This window comes from Melanerpes formicivorus, unplaced genomic scaffold, assembly GCF_026170545.1.
Source record: "Melanerpes formicivorus ecotype bairdi unplaced genomic scaffold, bMelFor1.0.p_v2 SCAF_16, whole genome shotgun sequence".
NCBI lineage: Eukaryota > Metazoa > Chordata > Aves > Piciformes > Picidae > Melanerpes > Melanerpes formicivorus.
In genome coordinates, this window is record NW_027142368.1 from 13,337,426 (window position 1) to 13,352,520 (window position 15,095).

The 15,095-nt window shown below is 46.1% G+C and overlaps 1 protein-coding gene across 5 annotated transcripts in view; it reads right to left on the minus strand.

The window, feature by feature from the left end:
- The window catches only part of PTPN5 (protein tyrosine phosphatase non-receptor type 5), a 75,517-nt gene extending 61,917 nt beyond the window's left edge, over positions 1-13,600 (minus strand). For 2 of the 5 annotated variants that reach the window (XM_068148294.1, XM_068148290.1), the window contains exons 1-2: positions 12,564-12,848; positions 8,423-8,585 (exon numbers count right to left, since the gene is read on the minus strand). The gene's annotated coding sequence lies outside the window, so the exon portion shown is untranslated. Of the gene's footprint in view, positions 1-8,422; positions 8,586-12,563; positions 12,849-13,280; positions 13,358-13,495 lie in introns of those variants that run through there. The other 3 variants (XM_068148291.1, XM_068148293.1, XM_068148292.1) reach the window with 3 other exon arrangements.
- Between the last annotated feature and the right edge of the window lie 1,495 nt (positions 13,601-15,095).

Below are 15,095 nucleotides of genomic sequence, written 5' to 3' on the forward strand. Positions count from 1 at the left end.
ATCTCATTTTTGTTTGAAAACACACTCCCCCAAAAAGTAAGAAAAGGAACAAGCAGACATAATTCCGTTTCCAAAAGCAGAGAAGGTAGTAAATGCCCTTGACTCTGATCTCAGGGGGACACATGGATGGTCAGCATCCCCCCAAAGAATGAGAGAGTACTGTTGTCCAATTACTTGTTTATATCACTGAGTGTCTGGATCACAGTCTGTCTGCATGTCTTGTTATTTTTGGTTAAAAATAAGGATGGTAAGATCAAGATAAAGCTAGTAAGTGCCTTCAGTACCAAATGGAGTATCATCTGCTGACTGTTTCCTCCATTGTCCTGAGGTCCAGGCACTGGTGTCCCTATTTTGTATCAGTCACAGAGGTGCACATGTGCCCAAGAACAGCCTTCAGAGTGTCTCAGGCCTTGACTCCAGGTAGGTTTGTCCCAGCTGTGAACCCCAGCTAAATACCAGTGGGGCACGTGAGGATCCCCCTTTTATCCTTCCCCAATGTGTGTCCAGGCAACAGCAAAATGGTATCATAGCTTGAGAGCCATGCCATGGCCTCCTTTGTTTGGGCTTTGCTGGTTTGGTACTGATAACTAGCCCATGAAAGCACCTACCTTTGGAAAAAACAGTGTGCTGCTTCCAGAGTCCAGAGCTGTAGCTCAAAAGGCAGTGACAGTCTGCTGTGACTTTTCTTACAGAGGAAGCTGAGTGTAATAACTTAGGTCAACAACTCAGGAGCTCCCCACTCTGTCTGAGATAAGGCATCCCATATTAAGACAGTATTGACTGATTTGGATCAGCATTTGGATGCTACCAGCTCCAAAAAGGCCATATGTACATGAAATATGACCACCCTTAACATACTCAGGTTTCAATGACTTATCCATTCACAACATTAAGACCCTGTAAATCAACAATCAAGGCACTCATCCTGACTGCCAGTTGCACATTAGAAAGCATACTGTCACTCAGAACTTGCTTGTCACACAATGCTGGCTCCCCAACACACACCATGGTGAGACTGACCTGCTTTCATAATTCCTCCCTTCCTCAAAACAGGCTGAGTTTACCAGCATGGTAACTTGATCTTAGGAAGGATTTGATCAGAGAGCAGACAATGCTCCAGAAATAGAAGAGTTTTCTTGTTTCTACCATTGTACCAAACAGCATCTTCCTGTTTACTAAATAGCTGCCTTCTCAGGTTAAATTGCCCCATTGATCTTGGGGTGCCACATGTCACTGAAGGGAGCAGTTATCCCAAAAGGATGAATGCAGCACCTCAAACCATCCATGCATCACTGCTGTACCCATTCAGCCTACTGCTGCCATGGCCTTAAAAATTAATGAGTTCTCTGGGGAGTACACATACATAATGCTCAAAGCAAAAGAAGCTGCTGCCAATACTGGTTTTTTCTCTCCCTAGACACCACTTCAAGTCAAAACAGAATAACAGCTTTTGCCCCTCAGCAGAGCATCAGGATCCTTTCAGACAGAAAATATACCTCTGCTTGTGTGGACAGGCTTGGAGATTTCACAACCCATAAGCCATTACCATGCAGTCTGATCTTGTTCCCTCCACCATCTGAGGAGTTTTTGCCATCAAATTCAACACAAGAAGGAATTAGAAGTTGCCTCAAAATGAAGCTTAAAGTTATCCTCGTCCAAGTTTTGTGAGGATGCTAAACCCTTGCTTAGAAATAGCGACCTGCATAGAGCTGAAGGGGCTGCTTACTTTCTCCAGCCCTGGCAATGATTTGGTTTCTCCCTCTTCCTCTTCTGTGCAGCACTTAACAACACACCCACAGAGATGCTATGACATATACACAGAAAACACAGGTCAGCACAGTCATCTATGTAAGGTCCCTTCTTTAAGGGACTATCTCATGCAAAGGGGGAACATCAGCAGATGGGACTCTGCTTCTGCCTGGTATTCTTCAAATGTAAATGCCTGGTGGGTGCAGAGAGGGACAGGAACAATTATTCCCTCACTCTTTCCAAACACTGCTTTTAACAGCATCACTATGCACAGAAGATGCAAAAGAGAAACCACTTCTTCTGCATTCCAGTCCCCCTGCTTCCTCCAAAAACACTCTCCACATCCACCAGTGTCACTGAGAAATAGTGTGCCAGAAGGATTAGAAACCTCCAAACAAAATGGGTTAAGCAGTCAGTTATCATCAATTAACAGCTCCAAAATGCACAATAAGAGATTACCATGGCAAAGGAGCTTAAAACATTTGCACTGAGCTAAGATCTTAGGCCAGTTCTTGAGCAACAGGGGCAAAAAAAACAACAACAGCTTCTCTAGGACAAAGGACCAGTATCATGTGAATCACTATGAGTAGCAAAGCTTCATCTAGCTTGACATGTTAGCAGAATCTAAGATTCCTGCTCATCTCTCTCACTGATAACTTATAAAGCATCAGCTCCTAAAATCATGCAGCAACCAAAGAGGACAGTTGGCAATCACAAGCAGGTAGACACAATGCTTAAGTTCAGTATTTTTGGAAATGGCCTAGAAACAGCTGGCTGGATTAATGTGGCATTTTCCAGGACCCAAAACTGGTTGCAAGATGGCATTTCCAAATACCCACTGTGTTCTCAGAATTGGAGAGCATGATGTCCACAGCAATCATTTGCAAAAGAGAGAGAGAGGAAAAAAATCTGAAGCAAATGATTCTTTTATGTATCCTGTAATGGTGGCTGTCAGCTCATTTCAGTCCAAGATAAAGTCCCTTACAAAAAAGGATTCTTGAGCTTCTGGGGAAAAGCTGATTCTTTCATACTTGGACAACATCAAGCAGAAGCTGCTAATCTGAGAGGATGTAGTGGACAAAGAGGGCAGTTTGCACTTCCTTAGTTTGAAGCCTTTGTGGCAGAAGGTTACTCAGCTCTTTGTGAGAGAAATAGAGAGATATACATAGCTAGAAGAGATGACACTTGGGCTGGGAGAGGTGACAGACGTGGGAAGGATGAGAGCCATGCACAGAGCAGCAGGGAATGGTATGAGCTATAAAAATTAAGGAAGAAATGCTTGCAAACACAGATAGAAAACTCTGTATTCCAAACTGGAATGAACATCCAGTTTCAAGGACAGTAAATCAGCTCAGAGATCTGCTCTCAATTTCTTCTTCTGTTCAGTATCAACAACCAAGGGAGTAAGTGGGATGCCTTAATATATTCCCAAATGACAGCAGCCACTACTCCAGAGAGCTTTGGACTGCCTTCTCTTCCCAGCATAATCAGCAATCTCATAGCCACAGCTTTACAAATCCCCAGCCACCAGATAAATGCCAGTAGGCTATGACAGAACACAGTAAAGCCAGATACAGTGCTAGCAGAACCTGACTTAGTCTAAGCAAGCTTGCCAAGCAGAAGGGAATCTTCTTCTGAATCCTGGGTACAGAGATCACAGCCTCCTCTCTCCTAACACAGGAACTAGCACCTTGCCTGAATCAGTGTCTTACCACTGGCACCATTTTGGAAGTTAAAACACCTTTATGTAACAATAAAGTCATGCCCAGGACTAATACAAAGCACCAGACCTCAGTTTAATCTAGTATAAGCTAATATAATGGTGTCTAATCCACTCAAGGATAACAGACTGAAGACTGATGTTCTGAGATGCACAGAATACATTGCAGATAAAACACATTGTTATTCAATTGCTGGTTCTCTCATTATCTAGCACCACTATAAAACTTTAGGGCACTGATTCTCCATTTGGGATCTGCTGCCCACTGGCAATATGCAGAACTGCAGTAAAGAGGCGAAACTATATTAAGCAGCAAGATCTGTAGCATGTCTGGTCAGGAGTTGGAGGGGCTAGAGTGCCAGAGAGTGCACATGAAATTTGCAGGGGCAAAGATAATGGTGCTTCCTAAAACATTCAGGAGGTATAGCGTTGTACATGATGCTTAAAGCTCAGAAGAGAGGGAGGATAAGAACAAATGGCAGTGCCTATTTTAGGGGGGGAAAAAATAATCTATAATTAAGAAACCAGTGATGCTGTAAAGCATGGAGAACGTTACATATGCTTGCAGCAAGTTACCACAAAGAACAGAGTACTTGAGGGTCTGAAAAAAAATGGTTTAAGGCAATAAATAACAGGCTACATACACACAGCATTTGGGCACTCAACTGCTTCTGTCAGTGCAAGTCAGGCCTCATAAAAGTATGCAAGAAGTCCCCCTCCGATTTCAAAGACAATGTTAACTGTTTTAATTACGTGGCCATTTTGAAGGGGCTCTGAAGTGCAGAAGCAATCACCAGCAGAATAAAATAGCCATTACATGCTTTTTAGTCACAGGATTTGTTACAATAATTCACAGAGCTCCCAGCAGTTTCATAACAAAGTAGTCACATCTGCAGTTTCACAGAAACGCTCCAATCTGTGCCAAGGTTTCCTCTCACAAATGTTTGCAGGCTCCGATTTCCATGTTTAGAAGAGGACTGAAATAAGACAGCTCCTTAAATTATTCTACCTCTCTGGCTTGCTGTTTTCAAACTTAAGGAGTAAATGCTTTGGTCAGTGTAATGGAATGGTGGCAGTGATCTGTACTGGCAAGAGAGGCTCTGTTCCTTAAGGAGACAGCTACAGCCCAGCCCCAGGCTGGTAAGAAGCACTGTTACTGAGACTGGAAAACGAGGGAACAGATGCTGTTGGAGTACCAAATGGAAGATGTTGTGCAAAAGGAAATAAACAAATCTAGTCATACTCAACAAGTCAAGGTACAGAAAGAAATAGCAAGTCTCTGCTCCTGAAAGTATATAGGGCTGGTTGTACAGAAATCATCATGGAAAAGAGCATGTACTGACTGATGAATTGAAATAGATTCCCTTTCCCAGAATCTCTGGATGATGCTAGAAAACACATTAAGCCTGTTTACCTGCATTGAAAAAAAAACAAACAACACAAAAACCCCAAAGCACAAACAAAAACTCCCATAAATACCACCACTACTCTCCACCCCCAGCCACCCCAACCCAAACAGGCAACTGTAATTCAGTGAACTCAGTAAATTGAAAAGTGAGGTCCAAGGGAATGCTTCAAATAACATCTCTGGCAAATAAATACTCTCTCAGAGAGGCTGAATCAAGATCCCTAACTTGCTTCTAACTGTCCTAACCTGAATCTTACAAGAGTGGAGAAAAGTGAAATCCCAAGCCCATAAGGATTCATGTTTTTGAACCCTGCTTTCCAAGACAATCCAAACCTTCTTATACTCCAGTGGAGCCTTCCCATTATTTCCCATGCACAAAATTAGCACTTCCACCCAAAAATGCCTGCAATGCTCTTGGTTGCTAGAAATCTGCCACTGAAAGAGAGCAGGAAGAGAAACGAGGTAGTAAATGAACTGACCTGCTTTTAGAGACTGCAAGGCATCCATTATGAACATAGTTATTATTTATAGCACCTGAGAGGTACAGTCCAGCACAAGCATTCCCAATGTGCAAAAGTCTAAGCTTTTTCTTCAGTAACTTTGATTATTCAATGATCTCTCAACAAGCTCTGTATTGTTACAAAATGCCAGAATTTGTGTTTCCTAATAAACACTAAGATACCATTAGAGGCTTATGATACTGCTGGTGTTACAAACACAGTATGTTCTCCCACTGAAGGGGAGTAGTAGCTATTTGCAGGGAAAAAGGAAATATTTGTCTGTCAGGGTAGAAACTAGGAGGATGAATACTTTCTGGGGTGTGGAACTAGGGGAAAAGAGAGATAGCTCATTTTGCAAGTGAGGTATACATTTGTCCAAGTAGATTGATCATCTAAAGTCATCTAAGCTGCCCTTGCTAAGAGGTGAAATCAGTGGAGAATTAAACTATACATTAAATGGGAACATATGGAGTAAGATAGTTTTGATAAGGAAAAAAGGTGTGTACAAGCTTAGTAAATACAAGCTTTGAGTCTTTGAGGATGTGAAATTTTCAAGGCTCTGCTTTCTAAGGATGTCAGAAACAATACAGGTCATAAAAATTAAACCTGAAAGGCAGAGATTAAATAACTGTGAGTAATAAAAACATTCCAAATGACATGTCCCAAATACAAATGTTATTTTCTAAAGTGTTCTCCATTTAAATTGCAGTTGCCTTACAAAATCACAACACATTTTAACTTGCAGGCCAACAATGAATTTGTTGTAATACCTTTTTGAGTCTCGTTTTCAAGGTTTTCATAGGCTGACGTAGTCCCACACTGCAAATGCTCCACTGCTTGGGAGCTGGACATGAAAACTCAACTTACAACTCATGTATTATGCAGCAAATCTAAAACACTTGTTGATTTTTATCACAAAAGCTACCAATCATTTGCCACTGTGTTTTGGTGTGTGTTTGTTTTAAAGGTGGTCATTTGTCATGCTTCTATTGCTTTGCATGCACCAACGGCTCCCACTGCCCACGTCTGCTCCTCTGCCACTTTGCACTTTATTGCCTCAAGTTTACAATCCTTTTCTTGCAGCAGTTTTCCAACATCTAATTCTTAATGACACAAAATGCAGTTCTCTTCACCTGTAGCCCTTGCATGTAGGTACAGCTGCAGACACACAGGACTTGCAGGATCTAAGGAGCCTGTGATTTGTAGGTGTAACTCTGACTTTGGTAAACATGCATTTCAAGAAGTAGCAAATGTCAGCGAGTCACTTCTCTGCTCACTAGTAATACCAGATGCACTGTTGCCTGAATAAACAGCTGCAACTGTAAATAGAAAGCATTCTTCTAAATGTAAAGTCTTCTGCTCACTGTGGAGGCACAGAACAAAGGAGTGGCCTTAATTTCTCACACTGGGTTTAAAAATATGTACCTTTACCCAAGCACATGATCTTTGAGGCTCTTTGTGCTTTTGTCACACTTCAACATGCATTGCTATTTGGGCTCCACTTGCTGTTTTATTCTCCTTTGTGTTTAGATGCAATCCTTGAGCACAAGCCCTATGAGGAGAGGCTGAGGGAGCTGGGGTTGTTTAGCCTGGAGAAGAGAGGGCTCAGGGGAGACCTTATTGCTCTCCACAACTACCTGAAGGGTAGTTGTAGCCAGGAGAGAGTTGGTCTCTTCTCTGAAGCAACCAGCACCAGAACAAGAGGACCCAGTCTCAAGCTGCACCAGGGGAAGTTTAGGCTGGAGATGAGGAGAAAGTTCTTCACCAAGAGAGTCATTAGTCATTGGAATGTGCTGCCCGGGGAGGTGGTGGAGTCACCATCCCTGGAGGTGTTCAAGAAGGGACTGGACATGGCACTTGGTGCCATGGTTTAGTCATGAGGTCTGTGGTGACAGGTTGGACTCAGTCTTTGAGGTCTCTTCCAACCTTGGTGATTCTGTGAATAGGAATTTAGCTCTAAGTGTCTGTCCATACAGGGCTACCAATCAGAGCAGCTGTTCTGAGTGTTTAGACATATACATTCCTGTGTTCACAGTCTGCTTCTGTAAGAGGTGGAAAATAAGCTTGGTACACTAATGTTAGCAAATTTCCTTATGTAAATTAGCTCTCTGTTTCCCAATTAAATACATCCATCTCCTGCCTCTCTCAGAGTCACATAGGAAGGAAAGACAGGATCTGAGCACTGCCTGCTTACAAATAGAAACACACTTTGCAAGTTTAAATGCTTTCTGCATTTAGGGTTTCTTACAAGAACTGCATAATGAAGGTGAAGAGAAATGGAAGTTGGAAACAGGATTCTTCCACTTTCTGAAATGGAAAAATCTAAGTCCACTGGGCTTGTCCATTAAAATATCCACTAATATTGATTATATTGATTCTCCCCCTGCCCCCAGGAGGAGTTATTAATCTTCTACCTGCAATACATTATTTCTGTATTTAATATTGGAGTTACAACCATGTAATTGCATTTCAAGGCAAAATACTCAGTGATAGTGTCCTAGCCCCTGGCTTGTAACCTGTAGCCTACAGATATGAACCTATACTGTAAAAAGACTCAGTGACAAAAAAGACTTTGAAAGGGTATGGACATCATCTGTATAAAATATTTTGCATGTTTCATGACATCAGTGATTTTCTAACCTTTGTCAGCTGCAGGTTTCAAACAGCCTTCTGCAAATGAGCTAGGCATCTTTCAAACACAGCTTTCAAAATGGAGACTGCTTCAGAACCAGTAGGTTCAGTCATAGGGCCATAAAGCTAACATCATCTCTTTGCTAGATTTCCTAGCAGTTGTAGAAACAAAGTAGTTCAGAAATGATGGAAGCATATCTCAGGGTAAATACATTTTGTTTTTCATCTGCTGTGGAGGGATTAAATTCACACTCACATACAGAGAAAGCCTAGTTGCTCCATGGTCATATCAGTGTAAACAGAAACCAACACATCTGCACAAGTCCTGAAACCAGACCCAAACCCATTATTAAGTTTCTTCAGTGCAGTAAGTTCTTGCAAAGTCAAGGACATCTATTTCTCCTTCAGACTTACTATTTCTGCATCGGCACTACGGTGCCATCTTACGCTGTCACTGTCTGCCAGGAACTCTGGACCTCTATCCTCCATCAGCTTCTTTAAGGAACATTCTTATCTTGCACAGAACTGCTGTCTTCAGAATCCTGAGTGCTCATCAGCACTTTTAATGAAACATGATCTGTGGACAAATGAGCAGTAGAACAATTCTAGTGACACCAGAGTTATGATACTTGAAGGGTTTAAAAAAGCAGTGTAATTAAGACTAGCTGTGTCAGAGCTTATGCAGTTTGATGAGGTGGTGTATGCACACAGACATCAGTTTGGATGGTGATGTGTTAGCTGTGTATGTAACAGTGGGGAAAAATTAGCAAGCAAGCTCTGCATGCTACATCTACCAGTGACTTTTTCCTGAAGCTTTCAAAAGACCTGTCTGAATCCAAGTCCAAGTGCCGAGTGCTGCACTTTGGCTACAGCAATCCCATGCAGAGCTACAGGCTGGGGTCAGAGTGGCTGGAGAGCTCCCAGAGAGGGACCTGGGGGTGCTGATTGACAGCCGCCTGAACATGAGCCAGCAGTGTGCCCAGGTGGCCAAGGAGGCCAACGGCATCCTGGCCTGCATTAGGAATAGTGTGGCCAGCAGGAGCAGGGAAGTCATTGTGCCCCTGTACTCTGCTTTGGTTAGGCCACACCTTGAGTCCTGTGTCCAGTTCTGGGCCCCTCAGTTTAGGAAGGACATTGAAACACTTGAAGGTGTCCAGAGAAGGGCAACAAGGCTGGGGAGACGCCTTGAGCACCCTGTGAGGAGAGGCTGAGGGAGCTGGGGTTGTTTAGCCTGGAGAAGAGAAGGCTCAGGGGAGACCTCATTGCCCTCTACAACTACCTGAAAGGTGGTTGTAGCTGGGAAGGGGTTGGTCTCTTCTCCCAGGCAAGCAGCACCAGAACAAGAGGACACAGTCTCAAGCTGTGCCAGGGGAGGTTCAGACTCGAGGTGAGGAGAAAGTTCTTCACCGAGCGAGTTGTTCGTCATTGGAATGTGCTGCCCAGGGAGGTGGTGGAGTCACCGTCCCTGGAGGTGTTCAAGAGGAGATTGGACGTGGCACTTGGTGCCATGGTTTAGTCATGAGGTCTGTGTTTATAGGTTGGACTCAATGATCCTCGAGGTCTCTTCCAACCTTAGTTATACTGTGAGACTGTAAACTCTAGCACACCCACAAGTACCAACTTTGCACACAGAGGATTAGGAGAATAGGTATCACCCTAAACAAATTCATGCACATAACAGATCTCACCCATGGTCATTGATCTTCCTTGTGCTCACTGCTATTCAAACCCAGCATCACATATTCAACACTTTTAGAAAAGATGGTCCAAATGGCTCTATGATACTGCAGCAATTGACAACACCAAAGTGTTCCCCTGATGAGAGGTAAGGGAGACCACAGTGTCCCTGTACCTTAAGCAAGTTGCTATACCTGAACATTGAGTTTGTTTCAAAACCAAGAGCTCCTGTTAAACACACACAGTTGTGCCCACAGGTCAGCACTGCTATAAAAATTCTGTCTAGCTGTTATACCCATGAGCACAGCAGTAAAACACAGAATGAAACTAGTTAGGATATAGAAGCACAAAGAACAGGCTTTTTTTTTTTTCTTAATATGTCCACCTCTTAAAATAGTAAATAATTTGGACAGCTACCCTTGACCTTCAATCAGGGTTGGATTGTTACTTCATATTATATCAGTCTTAGAGCTGCAAGCAAGGCTTTGAGCCCCAGGGAAACAACTGATGAAAGGCTGCTCCTGCCCCAAACAGGTCAGGAGTCAGGTTACATGCGGCAGATCGCTAAGCAAGGAAGAGCTAAGAGGAAAAAAGACAAACCAAGAACGTACAGAACCACTTAAGGTAATTCGAGCTGGTCACACATCAGGAGTCTTACAATGCAAAAGCTCGAATCTGACTTTTAACATGCAAATTATTAGTACTAGCTGTTTAAAATCACAAATCAAGTCGCTTCTGTACCATTATGGGAGAAGTCTGAAAAGAGCCAAAAAAGGAGTTGCTGTGCCTGAGCTCCACAGTGAGAATTACAAAAATGCTGTCACCTTCCAGAGCCATTCAAGACCCTTGCCCTTCTGGAATATGACGGCTCTCCCACTCAGCAGCAGCACACATACATCTAAGCATGCGCACACTCTGCATCTCTTCTGGCCTTATTCTGTTCAGGATGCCTTAGCACAAATCAACTCTTCAGTTTGTAAGTTTCGCTGGCCTGTTTTGTTTGCGGGGCATTTCAAATACCCTCAAAAGTAGAAACACTTTATATCTGAAAACTAAAAATAAACCCTTTAAAGTGTCAGCTTAAACAAGAGCTCATGTCCTAGCACAGGTCGGATCTGGGGTCTCATCAGTCACACCCTGCTGTGCTCTGCACAGGATAGGGAGCGAACCAAAAGAGAACTTCAAAGGTCGATTCTGTCATGCATTTTTTAAAAAGCTACGATTCAGAAAGCCTCTTACACAAAAGCCTACAGTGCTCCAGCCTCCCCTGCCTCTTCTGCCTTTTGACAGGCATCCCACGGTACAGAGCAATCTGGTTAGACAACCAGCAAGCAGCAAACCCCAGGAAGACTCCCTGACTTTTGGCAAGGTTTTATTCACGGACAATTGCAAAGTAAATCCAAGCAAGGGGGATCCTTTAACAGAGTCTGTGAGGCAAATTTACTCTTTTTTTTGTTCTAGAAACAGAAATTTCCTAATTTGTACTTTAGCTTCGTTCCCTTTGTTGAGGTAACTTAACTTCCCCCTCTCGAGAATCTCTTCTGCTGACAAGCCCAGAACAGAGCTAAATGGCTGATCTTTTCAGGCAGAGGCAGAAAGTCAGAACAGAACTCCTTTTTTTATCCTGGGCTGCAAATAATGTAATTGCTCTTTCTGCAGCAACATCTGCCTGTCCAGATACTGAGAAAGCAGATACTGGAAAGCATCTGCTACATAATGGAATTTTGAGATCCAGAAAACAAAATAAATGCTTGTAAATAACAATTTTGCTCTTCTCTCTCTCCCCCTCCCTTTTTTAAAGCATGAGCTATGTAACAAAACCCAGCTCTTCCATTTCCAAACAGCTGAGGTACTTAGAAGTTGAATGCATTTAATTGCTTTTCTGCTTTGTACTTTAGCAATACTAATATCAAAAGATGTATGCTATAATCATTCAGATTTGTATTCTTGTGTATTGTACCATTTATCACACTAAATTGCTACTAAATTGATGTCCTTACTATTTAAAGACTCTTGTTCTAGTTTTACATGCCTGACATCCAGTTGGCAACTCTTGCTGCAGTGGAGTGACAAACACTTCAAACATTTTAGTCCTTAAACCACAACAACAAGGCTAAATGAAGTTAAAATACCCAAACCAACGCAAAAATGCTACAAAGAATAATGCCTATTCAATTAAAAGAGGGATTAAACAAGTAAACATCATATGCATCCCTTCCTGCACATACCTACTGAAAACACTAGGACTCAAATATGCAGATGTAAAGTAAGAGTTCTGGTGTCCCTTTTATTTGCATTCAAGTCAACAGGCTAAATTGTCTCTCTCTCAGTGGGCACATAGTGAGCCCCTGAACAACCCTTGACTTCAGATATAAAGCCCTAATTCAAACAGATCAATGAAAACATAGACAAAAGCACTCCATTCTGCTACTCCAAAGAAAGAAACTGGAACACAAGCGTAGGGCAAGCAGAGAAAACAAACATTCATACCTCAGATACCACACATAGTAAAACTCAGCACCTCGTCCTGTACCACACTTCTGCTGCAATCAACGGGAGCTCTGAGTCTATCCAAGACTTGAACTTGATTCATTCACTGTATAATTCGTACAGGGAAGCTCTCCCAACCTGCCCAACATAACACTGTGATTAAACCAAGAAACTGCTTCCTCACTGTATACACAACACTTAGGAAACAAAAAGAGGGTAATGCAGCCGCATTTCTTTTCAATCAGTAATTTATTGCTCTAACAGAAGCGCTGAAACCGGTCCTCAGCTGTAAATCTTTGTTATTCAGGTGGCAGCCAGAGGGGCTGGATCCAAACGTCAGAAACTCTGCAAGTAACACCGTAACACCAAGGCATAACCTACTACCTACCTTTTGCCTTCGCACATAAAAGGTAGCAGTCAGTCTCAGTAAATGCTAATTGCATAACAAGACAATCATATGTAAAGTTTGAAAAAAAAATATATCCTATTAATTACAAATAAGCTCAACGGGCAGATGTGAAGCCTCTTCTCTTCCACCCGTAACTCCACCAAAATCCAGCTGCACATAAGTCTCCAGCCTCCCAACACTTCATTACCTACAACGCAACTATCCTGCTCTCAGCACTGCCATCTAGTAGCAAGCAGCAGCGTACCACAGGCTGCCTGTCACATCATTTCAAAGGCAGCAATATTCCCGGAAAGCATCGCAAAGCTGTTGCTGCTAAAATTCTAACTGCAGCCCGTAGTTAACTGCCGACTCTACCGGCTCGTAAGCAGCCTCCCCCAACCCTCCTCAGTCCTTCCCTTGCGACACCGGCTAAGCGCATACACCAGCGTCTGTTTCGCCTATCTTGGCGTATTCTTTGCGGAGGAAACCAGAGAAAACTGACAGTGCGAGCCCCCAGCCCTGTGCCTGCCGCCGCCCCTCCCCGGGCCCCGCGGGCAGAAGAGGGGAGCGGGCGCCTCGGGGCCGCCCGCAGCGCTCCTCGCAGGGTCGCGGGCGGCTGCGCGGGGGCAGCGGTAGCCGACATGCACCGCCGGCTGTCCCCCCTGCCCCAGCCCCTGGCCCGGCAGCCCCTCTGCTAAGCTGATGCTGCTTGCCCACCTCCGAGAACCGGCCCTCCCCGGGGGACCGGGATGCTGCTGTTGCATCTCTTTCTGTGCTGCAGGACAAGATGGAAAGCGGCTACAGGAAAAGCCAGGCAAAGGACCTGTACCGCTCTGTACGCCGCCCCCGCCGCTAGCCCAAAGCGCAGTTCCCTGCGTGCAGCCGCCCCACGCAGCCCCAGGAGCGGGAGCCGCAGCACGGCACAATCTTACCTCCCTTTCCTGGCTCCGGAGATCCGCTGCCTCCCGTGCCCGCCTCCACCTGCGCCGTCCCTCCCAGCCCCGCACTCAGGTGCGGAGGGAGCACAAAGGCACAGCCGCCCGCTGCGGCGTGGCGGGGGGCAGCGGGCCCTCCCTCACACGCCGCGCCTCTCCCCAACCGAGCCCCCAGCCCCACTGCGCACTGCACCGGCGCCCCCGCTCCTCTCTCCTCAGTCGCTTCCCCCCCCCCCCCGGCCCCGAAACCGTTACGGCCGTTAAAACAGCTATAACTTGCCTCGCGCCTCTCCTCGAAGCGCCCTCACAGCACTGACCCCCAGGGGTGCGGTTGCTACTGGGACAATGAAGCGCCCCTCAGGCCCCGGCAGTTCCCCAGTCCCGGGGAGAGCTGAGGTGGCCCCGCCGTCCCGCGGACCCCCCACCCTCACCCGCCATTGACACACACCGGGTTCGCCCTGCGGTGGGGGGCAGCCGGTTCCCCTCCGCTGGCGCGCCGCCCCCGCAGCCCCCGTCAGACACGTACACGCAGCCCGGCCTCCCCTCCGCCAGAGGCATGGACCCCTCCGCTCGGCGCTCCCGCCAGACAGAGCGGCCGCCGGGCCCCGCAGCCGCCGAGTGGGTGTGTGAGGAGGGGGCACAGGTGATGAGCGGGCAAGAGAGGAGCCGCTTCCCCCTGAGGTGGGAAGGTCTGTGGTGCAAACCCCCTCCCGCCTTCCCCGCACCCTGTCTCTGCAGATGCCCCCGGGAAGGGCTGCGAGGCTGGCAGCGACAACAGCCGCCCCCTCCCCCGGGAAAGCTGTTCTCCCTCCTTCTCCCTTGCTCGCCTTCTTTTCAGCTCGGCCGCTTGACTGACAGGGAGCCTTCCAGCGGCCGCCCACGCGCGCTCCCGTTTCCCCTCAGTCGGAGCGGGAGATGGCGAAGGAGAAAGCATGAATGAAACAGCCAGGCAGCGGGCGGGAGCGCCCGGCCCCGGGAGAGCCGGAGCCGCCGCTGCAGCGAGGCCCCTGGGGCGGCGGAGGCGCGCCGGTAGGCCCAGGTGGGTAGGGCGGCGTGCCCCCAGCCTCTGCCGCGGGCTGCGGGTTCCTGAGCTGGGGGAGCCGGCGTCTGCAGGCAGCCAGCCAGTGGCACCCCCTAGTCTCTCTTTTCAGTGGGGCTGAGAGGCCATTTTAAAACAGAGCTGTCCCTGCTCAGAGGTTTGTGTCTTCGACTCACTCCCCAGATGCCCGGGGCGGCATTTGAAGGGTGCTTACAGCACGTGGGTCCCCAGAGTTCTTTATCAAGTGTGGTTGACTGTGTTGGGGTGCATGAAGAGCATGCCTCTCATCAGTTGAAGTTTGTGTGGAAAGTCCCAGAGCAGAAGGCGAAAGGTTGATGCCCTCTCAAACCAGAGCCATCACCACGGCCTTATACGTAGGCAGCATGGCTGATTGCTCATCCGGAAACCTGCTTTGCTCCACCAAAGGCAACCCTTTGTATACTGATAACAATTCCTGTACCTAGTTCCTGAGCTAGGACTCCTGTCCAAAAGTAACAGGAGAGAGAAAGACGTGTCAAGGATTTTTTGAAGCCCACTTGGTTTTCCCAGTGATTGCTT